A 10825-nucleotide genomic window follows, 5' to 3' on the forward strand; every position below is an offset into this window, starting at 1 on the left:
GAGGAGGGGCTGTGCTAGGGGTCATCATGGGTCTGTGAAATTGGCTTGGCACCTGTGCATTGTTTTGAAACGTTTGCATGGCCATTCCCATGCTGCCCTGCTGCATGCTGCCCTGCTGCATGCTTCCCTGCTGCATGCTTCCCTGCTGCATGCTGCCCTGCTGCATGCTGCCCTGCTGCATGCTGCTCTGTTGCATGCTGCTCTGTTGCATGCTGCCCTGCTGCATGCTGCCCTGCTGCATGCTGCTCTGTTGCATGCTGCTCTGTTGCATGCTGCCCTGCTGCATGCTGCCCTGCTGCATGCTGCCCTGCTGCATGCTGCTCTGTTGCATGCTGCCCTGCTGCATGCTTCCCTGCTGCATGCTGCTCTGCTGCATGCTGCCCTGCTGCATACTGCCTTGTTGCATGCTTCCCTGCTGCATGCTGCCCTGCTGCATGCTGCCCTGCTGCATGCTGCTCTGTTGCATGCTGCCCTGCTGCATGCTCCCCTGCTGCATGCTGCTCTGCTGCATGCTGCCTTGCTGCATGCTTCCCTGTTGCATGCTGCCCTGCTGCATGCTGCCCTGTTGCATGCTGCTGCCTGCTCTGCTGCATGCTGCCCTGCTGCATGCTGCCCTGCTGCATGCTGCCTTGCTGCATGCTGCCCTGCTGCATGCTGCCCTGCTGCATGCTGCCCTGCTGCATGCTGCTCTGTTGCATGCTTCCTTGCTGCATGCTGCTCTGTTGCATGCTGCCCTGTTGCATGCTTCCTTGCTGCATGCTGCTCTGCTGCATGCTTCCTTGCTGCATGCTGCCCTGCTGCATGCTGCCCTGTTGCATGCTGCCCTGCTGCATGCTGCCCTGCTGCATGTGACTGTATGATTGTCCCGGCATTCGGCTCCACATCACAGGAGCAGGTTGATGCCCTGGTGGACGGGATCCTGTTGATGACAAATTCGCACTCTGTGATGTCTCCGACTGATTAATGATCCCAAGCATTCGAGCTCTACTCGGGTCCGGTGCAGCTGGGAACAAAATTAATAAATAAAATTAATAGGTAACATTGCCAAACACTTTTTTTTTTAAATTACGGTTAAATCACTGAAGTAGAAATTGTATATCAACATGAACATAACAATTCAATGAGGGTTTTGTAAACTATACTGAAGCTGAAACATGGTCATATTCATTTCCAATTGATTGCAATTCATGTGCTTAGAGCTAAGTTGGTGAAAAAAGCAGCCGGTATTTAGCAGGAACCAAACGTGCCTCGTGTCCTGCATATCCAAAAATGAACGTTTTTGCTCTGTTCGCGACATTCACAATGTACCGTGATGCTCGGTGAATCAAGCACTGGAGTGGCATCAAAACTCCATCACCCACAAATTTCTCACAAAATGTGAAGTTCTCCAAAGGTGACTTCAGACCAAACAAATTAATCTAAAAATAACTCCCAATTAATTTTCACGTGCAACTGCACAGATTACATTTCTGCGAAAGGAAGTGAGCGCTTAAGCTATCAGTAACTAATCATGATCGTGAATCTATCGTTAATTATTCACTATCATTGATCGATATTTCGTAGTTGGCAACACGAGACTCAACCACCGCTGACACGGCACTCCCAACCCCAGTCACCTACCCCTGAAACACACAAAAAAGTAGAAGTTTCTGAAACGAACTCTTTGGTTCTTTCGGTAAAGTCACTTAGGTGAAAATAACAATAAAATAAAATAAAAAGTGAAAACTAAATTAAACCTCAGCAACTGTTTTCGCTGTGGTGGTCCCCACCTGATGAAGGACGCTTGTGTTGCGCCCGAAACGTCGTGATTTAATTGAGTTGTTTTCACTTTTTTATCTTATTTTCACCTACGTGACTTTGCCGAAAGAACCAAAGAGTATGGATCCTTGCAGTCACGAAAACTTCAAATCTAGAATTTCTGAAACGACTTCGGTTGCAACACAGTAACACGTTGGTCAGACTGGGCCAGCTTTTTGGCCGAGGGTGCAGGAGTAAAAGTGGCCTCCGTGAGCGTGCGCCTCGAGCAACGCCCTCGAGCTGGGGAGTGCACCGGCGGTGCAGGATGGATGGTGCCGGTCGCTCGTTACCTGGCACACTCTGCATGCCGCGCCCTGCGGGGGCCGCGGGGTTCGGCAGAGACGAGGCGGTAGCTGCAGAGGCCGCGGCTGCACTGCTTCTGTTGTCCAAGTGCTGCGTCTGCACTGGCGCAAGACGAACGACTCCCTCTCCTGAGTAAACGAGACGCCCCATCAGTCGTGTGCACAAGTTGACACAATGCTCGTGATATACACACATTTTTTTACACACAATTATAACGTGTTTTATTCCTCCTACAGCATTTGTTTGCATACTTCTTGATTACAAACAGTAATATAGAACTTAAAGCTTTCGTGAGTGCAGGAATTCATACTCTTTGGGTCTTCCGGTAAAGTCGATTGCTTGTGTTGCGATAGAAACGTCGTGATTTTTTATTATTTTTCTATCTACGTGACTTTACCGAAAGACCCAAAGAGTAGTAATATAGAACTCTTTGTCAATCCACTGCTAGATGAAGGCCTCTCAATGGCACCCGACACAGCCAGTGAGTGAGGTTTGTCACGTAAACAAAACGTGCCAATCAGTTACTGCTTCAGCACACCGCTTGTGTGTTGGAGAGTATAATCCACATTTGCCATTCGAGTATCGTGATGTTTCGCCGGTTGTAATCGAAGAGTAAATGTGCTGAACTAGTACATAGTTGCCATGTTTCGTTTACGTGACAAACCTTACTAATCGGCCGTGTCGGGTGGTAGCGGCTTTAACGAGACATTTATATTTACGCGATCTAACCCAAAAAACCTTATTTTGTTATGGATTTTGGTCGCGAGAGCCTGCTCCATGTTAAACTTAGGAAGGCAGATTCCTCACCTTCTATCTGCACCGAGAGAATGCCCAGCTCGCGGAGCTGTTGGGGATTTCCCTGCGCCAGCTGCCGCAGACGCTGAGCGGCGTCCCGCGGAATGGTGAAGGTCACCCGCACACTGTTCCACGGCTCCACCATCTTCAACGACACATCATCGCCACCTACACAAGCGCGCACACGCAATCGCCCACGGTCACACTTGGCACGAAAATATTTCAAACCCATTGAGCAATTGAACAGCACAGAATGTGTATGTAAAAATCACATTGGTTATACGAGACAAAATGTTGCAAATTAAACTAAAAGATATTTTATTTCACCAGGTAAGACCCACTGAGCTACATAGCTCTTTTTCAGAAGTGACCTGGCTATACGTGATAGCTCAACGAATTGGCTTATCATGTGCACAATTTATAGCAGCCGAATAATCTCAAGGCATAAATTTCTATTTAAAGCTTTCGTGGCTGCAGGGATTCATCTTCTTGGTTCTTTCGGTAAAGTCACGTAGAAGGGAAGTATTATTATTATTATTTTATTAAGTTTTATTTTTATTATTTTATTATTTTCCTTCTACGTGACTTTAACGAAAGAACCAAGAAGATGAATCTCAAGGCATGTTTATAAATTGATAGCTACATCCCTTTCCGGCATGCGCTGTTTTCAACAAGCTTTAGAACATGTACCTATTTTCAGCATGCGACACATTGCAGACACCATCCCTTCCAGCTTCTTCCGGAAACCCTTTTCTCCAATACTTCCTTCACATGTCAGGACCACGGCGGAGTGTGCGTTCAGGTGCCACTCGCGACAAACGCCCTCTCCAAGGTAGCAGCTCGTACTGCTGGTCTTTTCCATCTCTTCATCCAGTCACACGACAAGAGAGAGTCTGGAAAATAACATTACACAAATGCCGCATTGTGAGCAATTCACGCTTTCGATGGTTCAACATAATCAAAATGCCTTGAATAAAAATGGCTTTAACATAGAAGAACGTTCTACTTTTACAGTGAAATCCATCTTATTGTCACCCTCTGTAAATGTTTTCTATCTCACATCAGGGAATCTGCACGTCTTCACATATTATTAACAGATCCCTGATGATAAGTTAAGTTAGATGACGTAAAAACATCACAGGTATCCAAAGAGGGTGGAGCCCCTTCAGGATACCTACATCATGAGGTGACGGTACCTTCCTGGGATGTATTTAAAGACACCTACCACCTTTAACACCTCGAGGAACACAATTACAGAACAACAAATACCTGTCAACCCCTTATCAGTGCCTACCATATTACAGACCAATCCAGACCTTATTGGTAACCTCATGCCGTTATAAATCTCAACATTCACCGACAAATTCCCATCACAAGGGATAAACACAAACAAATATTTTTAAAAATGTGCCCGTATCGAAACGGCTGTATGCCGTATGTACCTGAAAACTCGATTTCCCTGTACAAGCATACTGGGTACACCATGTGGGTTGACAGCTATGCAACAAGTAATGGGAGCATGACGACAGCTCAACAAGTTGCAAATGGATTCAGCACGGTTCGGCCACGACTCCTGGATCTAGACAATCATAAAAGTCGCGGAGTAATTCTATGCGGAGAAAAAACAAACGTGACATCACTCTTGGAAACAGTAAATGACCTCTGACAGGATGACAAAGGGAAAGTTCCTGGAGCAGATGGTTTCACTGTAAACAATGACAGCAGCGGGCTCAGCTGTTGAATTTTTTTTTAGCAGACCTGTCCACCGTTTACACAGAACACCGAAATCGTCGAATGATGTCTCCATTATTAAATGCAAAAGGAGGAAATGAAACTGCAGCATTACAGATGCACGGCAGGCTGTTGTAGAAAATATGGATTTTTAAATCCTTTATATTAAGTTCGCTTGCTTGCTTGCGTGCTTGCTTGCTTGCTTACGACCGTGCAAATCTTTCGGTCGTTTTTTAACCCACTTCCCGTGATCCAATCGAGCTGACATTTTCCACACAGACTCGTTGTGCGTGACAATTAATTTTCGTGAAAAATTTTTTCCTAAATTTTACACTGTTTAGGGATTTTTAAAAAAATATTTAATTACCAATTTCTTAATGGTGGCAGACAATCATCTGACCCATAGGTGGCAGCCATTTCAAGCCAGAGGACGAGAGGACTCTAGCCGCCACGCATATAAAGGATTTATAGAGTGAAAAACTTTGTTTTTACGGCTTAATTTTTTCTACTCAACCAGATTCTAGAAAGAAAACAAAACATGAAGAGTGACAAATTCATATCAAATATTTTACAAATATGCCTGGCTTTCGCGAGCTTTGAAAAGGCATGTGCAAGTCCTGACATCACTGCTGAGCTAAGCTGATCAGATAACTAAAATGTCTGAGCAAGACATGAATGGAATAGCGAGATGGCAACACGTTTGGCTGGGATAAAGGTTGTTTTACCACAAGGCAATGATGACTGATTTAAGATTCCTACATGTTGAATGTAAGCACCTTCCTGCCAAAGTAAATTCCTTGTCTGTGCGAACTTTCAAGGCGAATAAAAACCCTTTCTGATTGTGAAGAGAGCTCACGTCTGGCTTTAAAACGTTATATCAATCTTAAGACCCTTGGATAATTGTAAAAAGAAACACGAGACATCTACCGGTCTCCTTACATGCAGATGCATTTCGATGCTGCCAATCATAATTATATTGGAAACTAATTCATGTTCACTGTTTAGCGTTAATCTTCCATCATAATCGACCACGGATCGCCATTACCACCACCATCACCACCATGACGGATCATCATTATGGTTATCATAACTAATATTTACGAATGATGATCATTATCACGACCACCGTTTAATCACAGATGATGATCACTGGTTATCACCGAGATCTACTGACATTACCACTGGACATCACCGTGATTCACCATGACCACCAATGATCATCACCACCACTGATCATTTCTTCAGTGTCCCAAGCCACGGGCCGCGTCACATCAGAGGCCCCCCCCTGCGGAAAGAGGATCCCCAACTTTGTGCCCCCCCCTCACCCACCACGACCCCCTCACCCCTCACCCCCCCAGACCATGACCCCCTCACCCCTCACCCCCCCAGACCACGACCCCCTCACCCAGCTCACCCCCCCAGACCACGACCCCCTCACCCCTCACTCCCCCAGACCACGACCCCCTCACCCCTCACCCCCCCAGACCATGACCCCCTCACCCCTCACCCCCACAGACCACGACCCCCTCACCCCTCACCCCCCCAGACCACGACCCCCTCACCCCTCACCCCCCCAGACCATGACCCCCTCACCCCTCACCCCCCCAGACCACGACCCCCTCACCCAGCTCACCCCCCCAGACCACGACCTTCTCACCCCTCACCCCCCCAGACCACGACCCCCTCACCCAGCTCACCCCCCCAGACCACGACCCCCTCACCCAGCTCACCCCCCCAGACCGCCACCCCCCAGACCATGACCCCCTCACCCCCCCAGACCACGACCCCCTCACCCAGCTCACCCCCCCAGACCGCCACCCCCCAGACCACGACCTCCTCACCCCTCGCCCCCCCCCCCCAAACCGCCACCCCCTCACTCCTCGCCCCCCCCCCAGACTGCCACCCCCCCCCCTCACCTCTCACCCCCAGACCGCGACCCCCCCCGCTCCAGGCCCCCTCCCGAGCCAGGCGAGGCGGCGCCTTGCAGGCCGCGCCGATCGCTCCGCCCCTCGCGGTCCCCCTCGTCCCCTCGCGTCCCCTGGCGCCCTCGCGCCTCAACTTCCGCGGGTTACCTCGGCGCGGTCCTGCCCGAGGGTCGGGGCCTCGATCGTCGCGATGTTCTCCGCGTCGCCGTCTCCGTGCGGCGGCAGCGGCGGCGACAGCAGCAAAAGGGCCTAGGCCTGGGGCGGCGCGAAACCCGGAGCTGAGATCCGGAGCGGAATCCCCCAAATCCCGGAGAGGATTACCTCCTCCGGCTCCAAACTCCGGAGAGGATTCCACTTCCTCAAACTCCGGAGCGATCTCCCTCAAAGCGGCCAACAACCCCAAATCCCGGAGAGGATTACCTCCTCCGGCTCCAAATCCCGGAGAGGAATACCTCCTCCAGCTCCAAACTCCGGAGCGGAGTTCTCTCCCTCAAACTCCGGAGCGTTCTCCCTCAAAGCGGCCAAAAGTATCAAATCCAGGAGAGGATTACCTCCTCCGGCTCCAAATCCCGGAGTGTTCTCCCTCAAAGCGACCAACCACAAATCCCGGAGAGGATTACCTCCTCCGGCTCCAAACTCCGGAGCGGAATCCTCTCCCTCAAACTCCGGAGCGGAATCCTTTCCCTCAAACTCCGGAGCGGAATCCTCTCCCTCAAACTCCGGAGCGTTCTCCCTCAAAGCGGCCAACAGCCCCAAATCCCGGAGAGGATTATCTCCTCCGGCTCCAAACTCCGGAGCGGAATCCTCTCCCTCGTACTCCGGAGCGTTCTCCAAATCCCGGACCGGATTTCCTAAAACCGACACGGATTTCACCCCCTTCCGAGCGGACTGACGGGCAGATGACCCAAAATCCCCGACGTTTCCCTCCCCCCTCCTCATCCAGCTCAAGGAGAGCGCAGTGTACACTGAACAGTACAGAGAGGGACAGGGCCAGAGAGACACGGGAATGGATTCGGAGGCACGGAGAGGCAACAGCAGCAGCGCGCAGCCATTCACCACCACACACACGCCAGACACGGCGAGAGGCGAGGAGGAAGACGGCCAAACCACATAAATAGCCTCAGGGCGCGCAAAGCGGCAATCGATTATCTTCGATGCATCTTCTTGGTTCTTTCGGTAAAGTCACGTAGAAGAGAAGTAATAAAATAAAAATAAAACATAATAAAAATTTTATTTATTTTATTATGTTTTATTAAAATAAAACATAATACAATTTTTATTATGTTTTATTTTTTATGTTATTACTTCTCTTCTACGTGACTTTACCGAAAGAACCAAGAAGATGAATCCCTGCAGTCACGAAAGCTTTAAATCAAAATCTTCGATGCATTTGTGGAGCAGAAGAAGAGGGTAGTGACGTCATGTGCGCGGTCCGGTGCGATGGCGTCACGGGACGTGGGGTCACATGACGACACAGCTGCTCGAGTATAAAGGGGGGGGGGGGAACCCCGTGACGTAGGCGGGGTCGTAGCTGGAGGTCAAGTTCATTTTCTTGGTTCTTTCGGTAAAGTCACGTAGAAGGGAAGTAATAAAATAATAAAAATAAAACAATTATTTTATTTTATTACGTAGAAGGGAAGTAATAAAATAATAAAAATGGGACATATTTATTTTAATTGTATTATGTTTTATTTTATTATTTTATTACTTCCCTTCTACGTAATAAAATAAAATAATTGTTTTATTTTTATTATTTGATTACTTTCCTTCTACGTGACTTTACCGAAAGAACCAAGAATACGCATCCACTTTGTCCACTCTGCTCCTCACCCGCTCAATCAACACCGGAGTAACAAACTTGATTTGAAGTCCTCTTGGTTCTTTCGGTAAAGTCACGCAGAAGGGAAATAATAAAATAATAAAAATAAAACATAATAAAATACAATTCTCACGACGTTTCGGCCACAACGCAAGCAGCCGTCCTCAGGTGAAGAACAGGTCTGTCGGAAAGACAGCGTCTGAATGAACACCACCAGGCTTGGAGCGTATATTTAAGCTGGGTTGGAGGGGGAAGAGCGCCTTGACAAAGGAATTTGCATATCAAGAGGAATTTAGCATATTTATGGGAAATGCAGATCTGTCTTTCCGACAGACCTGTTCTTCACCTGAGGACGGCTGCTTGCGTTGTGGCCGAAACGTCGTGAGAATTATTAAATGTTTTATTTTTATTATTTTATTATTTCCCTTCTACGTGACTTTACCGAAAGAACCAAGAAGATGAATCCCTGCAGTCACGAAAGCTTTAAATCGAAATTTGATTTGAAGTGTTACCGTAGTAATACTTCTCTTGCTGCTGCTGCTGTCACTTCTCACGCCGTTGCTCCACTTACAAATTCGTTCCCATCATCGTCGCCTCTTTCCGCAAGCCTTCGCACAGAAGAAGCAGAGCTCTTGGCCCACACACACCATTTATTTTGAGTAAAACAAGTATAACCCGTAAAAACAAAGTTTTTCACTATAAATCCTTTATATGCGTGGCGGCTAGAGTCCTCTCGTCCTCTGGCTTGAGATGGCTGCCACCTATGGGTCAGATGATTGCATGGCACCATTAAGCAATTGGTATTTAAATATATTTTTGTCCTAAAAAGTGTAAATTTTGGAAAAAAAATTTGTCCTAAAAAGTGTAAATTTTGGAAAAAATTTTACACGAACATTAATTGTCACGCACAACGAGTCTTTGTGCAAAATGTCAGCTCGATTGGATCACGGGAAGTGGGTTAAAAAACGACCGAAAGATGTGCACGGTCGTAAGCAAGCAAGCAAGCGAACTTAATATAAAGGATTTAATAAGTGTAGGGTGGACGTTTGTTGCCAGTCGCTCGTCATTTGGTGCCTTTGATCGGCAACTGCGTTTGAATAAATATCCCGACAACCAGCGGATGCTTACTCAATAATTCACGGTGAGTTTATGGAAGAAGTTAGGAAAAAAAGAGGCATTTTGTTTTCGCAATTCATGTCATATGCCTTTTTAGTTTTTTACACACGAAATTAGAAGAAGGATATCGATGGCTATCGCCGATGTAGCATGTTTACATAAAACCTTGCACTGCCAGTTCACAGACATGGTGGTAGGGAACTGTCACGAGCCATAACGAAACATATCTCGCCACACTTTCACAATCTCGAGCACAGGCAGCGCCACGGTTAAAGATGTGGTGCATCTGGGAGGCCCTATCGCGTGTATTTATGGTAGGAACCTCCTGGTTACACCAGCCCACAGGGGATTATTGTGTCCGTCCGTCGTGCATCCAAAAATGGGAGGGTGGGGCTGGGTGGGGAAGGTGGGGAGGGGCTGGGTGGGGAGGGTGGGGCTGGGTGGGGGGTGGGAGGGGTGGGGCTGGATGGGGAGGGGCTGGGTGGGGAGGGTGGGGCTGGGTGGGGGGTGGGAGGGGTGGGGCTGGGTGGGGAGGGGCTGGTCACCCCGTGGTGCCCTTATAAAACGCAACGTTTAACCGACTCACGCCGGCTTGTGCCCACCCTCACAGTCGGGCATATTTGCGGAATACACCACGCCGCCGTTGACCCTGGCCACCCAACGTTCCTACCAGCTCCCTCCGCAGGAATGTGTTTATGTTGAACTTGTTTCGCAGCATACGGAGCCAACCGTGCTAATTGGAGAAGTGCGGGGGAAGGACAACAAACTGAACACAAAACGCAGTTCTAAAGAAATGAGTTTTCAATTTAGATTTAAAAGTGCAAAGCTCCAGTGGCTTCCTAACATCGGAAGGAAGAGCGTTCCAGACGGTCGCAGAAGCACATCCGAAAGCGCGCGATGCGGTCACCGTCTTTGTTCGATGGCCAGCCAAAATCCGCCGCTGCGAGGATGAGCGGAGTTTGCCCCGTGGTGGTTTTATGATCCTTGACGAGATCAGCGAGGTGTTCGTGGGTCGTTTGTGGAAAGCAGGCCACGTGTTGAGCTTGGCAGGCCCCCCGCAGCATGCCTCCTCCCACTTGTACATAGCCACACCTACTCAGCCGCTAGCCCACACAGCCATTGGCCTCTCCTCGATGTTGGCCCTGTCCACTACCCAGGTGGGCCCCACCCCACCCACCCCACCCTTTGTCCGTATCACGAGTCACGGACACATAAGCCAGGATAATTTTTGGGAAAAAATCGACATTTTCATAAAATGAGCATATTGGCGGTACACCGGTGGGACGCAGTATACATTTTTTTTTTCACAATCATTATTTCTTTTCCAGCAATTCGCAAC

General features: G+C 48.6%; 1 protein-coding gene across 1 annotated transcript in view; it reads left to right on the plus strand.

Annotated features, from left to right (window-relative positions):
* The window catches only part of LOC133349193 (zinc transporter ZIP4-like), a 135878-nt gene that overhangs the window by 64650 nt on the left and 60403 nt on the right, over positions 1-10825 (plus strand). The gene's annotated exons all lie outside the window — the stretch shown is intronic.

The sequence above is a fragment of the Lethenteron reissneri genome, chromosome 29, assembly GCF_015708825.2.
Source record: "Lethenteron reissneri isolate LAM-NWPU_2019-01 chromosome 29, ASM1570882v1, whole genome shotgun sequence".
Taxonomy (NCBI): domain Eukaryota; kingdom Metazoa; phylum Chordata; class Hyperoartia; order Petromyzontiformes; family Petromyzontidae; genus Lethenteron; species Lethenteron reissneri.